General features: G+C 35.8%; 1 protein-coding gene across 2 annotated transcripts in view; it reads left to right on the forward strand.

Annotated features, from left to right (window-relative positions):
* The window catches only part of SLC25A17 (solute carrier family 25 member 17), a 46,542-nt gene that overhangs the window by 16,300 nt on the left and 27,954 nt on the right, over window positions 1–2,288 (forward strand). The window lies entirely within an intron of this gene.

The raw sequence follows: 2,288 nt of genomic DNA on the forward strand, positions 1-2,288 counted from the left end.
TGCCCATAGTTAGATTTCTTTATGTCACCACATATTTAACCTCTTTTACCCCATCTACCTCCCCCTTCTCCCCCACCCTCTGGTAGCTACTAGTCTATTGTCCATGTCCATGAGTCTGTTTGTTTGTCCTATTTGTTTGTTGCTTTTAGGTTTATATCCCACATATAAGTGATATCATGTGGTTTTCAAATTTTTCTGTTTGACTTATTTCGCTTAGCATGATTAAAAAAAAAAGATAAGGGTCCACCTTCATCCTTTTGTATCCTTTTGTATAAGGATATCCAATTTTCCTGACACTGTTCATTGATGAGGTCGTACTTTTCTCACTGAGTGGTCTTGGCACCCTTGTTGACCATATACGCACAGGTATATTTCTAAACCGACTTGGCTTATTTTTATCTTTTTAATCCAGAAAGGAAATTAGTTATCTCTATTTAGCAGCCTGTACCCAAAATTTACAGAAGTTAAGTTCTCATCCAAAAAATTAAGATTACAACACCTTTGCTTATTTTCCATGTTTTTTTTTTAAAAAAAAAACTGAGGTTCACATGAGATGTTTAACACAAACAGGACTGGCTACATAATTTGTAGCGCCCCGCACAAAATGAAGATGTGGGACTTTTTATTTACAATTTATTAAGCATTTCAAGATGGTTGACACCAAAGCATTAAACCAAGCACAAGACAGGTCTCACACCCTCGAAGCCCACCCTGAGTATGAAAGCATTTAGTCAAATGTGACAGATGTATTTAGTGCACAGCCCGGTGTAATTCATATCATAACACTTGTTAATGCTTTAAGGGTTTGTAGTGGGAAGCGAGGTCACTCTTGGCTGGGGTATGGGTGCTTGCAGAAAGCAGTGGCTCTTGCTCAGAACCCTGCTAGGATTAGTTACACTTATATGTGAGTGGTGACAGTTGCCCCCATGAAGGGAATGGTAGGGAATTGGGAAAATACAGGACCATATTTAGAACGGTGAGTTCTCTAATTTAGTTAATGGTTAAAGTGAGTGTAGCAGTAAGCTTGGGGAGATGAGTAGGAGCCATATTTTAGGAGGCTTTGGATCCTTGTCATTTGAGACACCAGAAGCACTAGATAGCTATTAACCTGATAATTGTGAGTATTTAGTTACTATCTCTCTTTACTCAGGGAAATATGTGAGCGCGCTCGCGCGCGCGCGCTCTCTCTCTCTCTATATATATGGTATATCAAAGATATATGTAAGATGCAGAGAAATTATCATATATATTATAAGTGGTATATCAAAGATAAATATAAGATGCAGAGAAATTATCATATATATTATAAGATATATTACAATTATTTATAAATGATATGTATTAATTATAAGGTAATACATATATGATACCTGTCCCTGCTACTTGTTGTATTCTCAGAGAGAACAATTACTAGCATGTAGTAGGTGTTCAATAAATATTTTCTGAATTAATAAAATGTTTGTTGGATTAGGGTTTTATTAAAGAGGTAGAAAGAATGAAGAAGTAGAAAGAAAGTAGATCTATTTTCTTTGTTTTTTGTTTATCCATTTCGGTCTGTAACTAAATGGTTTGAATGTTGCACATTTAGTGTTAGCATTTTGTAGAATAACTTTTTTTAATTTTAATTTTTTTAAATTAAGTTTATTGGGGTAACATTGGTTAATACAATTATATAATTTTCAGGTGCACATTATCATTTGACATCTGTATATTCTATTGTGTGTTTACCACCCAAAGTCCAATTTCCTTCAGCTACCATATATTTGATCCCCTTTACCCACTTCACCCTCCCTCTATCCCCTTATATTTGACCCTCCTTACCCCGTCTACCACCCCTCTCCTCCCTCACCTCACTGGTAATCACTAGTCTATAGTCCTCTGGTAACCAGTAGTCTGTAGTCCATGTCCATGAGTCTCTGTTTGTTTGTCCTGCTCATTTGTTGCTTTTAGGTTTATATCCCACATAAAAGTGATATCCTGTGATTTTCTACTTTTTCAGTCTGACTGATTTCACTTAGCATGATTATCTCGAGGTCTATCCATGTTGTCGCAAATGGCAGTATTTCATCTCTTCTGATGGCTGAGTAATATTCCATTGTATATATGTACCACATCTTCTTTATTCAATTATTTATTGAAGTACACTTTTGTTGTTTCCATGTCTTGGCTACCATAAATAATGCTGCAGTGAACACCAGGGTACATATATCTTTACAGATAAATGTTTTCAAATTTTGGGGATAGACACCCAGACGAGGGATTGCTGGGTGATTCTATTCTTAATTTTT

The sequence above is a fragment of the Pteropus alecto genome, unplaced genomic scaffold, assembly GCF_000325575.1.
Source record: "Pteropus alecto unplaced genomic scaffold, ASM32557v1 scaffold157, whole genome shotgun sequence".
NCBI lineage: Eukaryota > Metazoa > Chordata > Mammalia > Chiroptera > Pteropodidae > Pteropus > Pteropus alecto.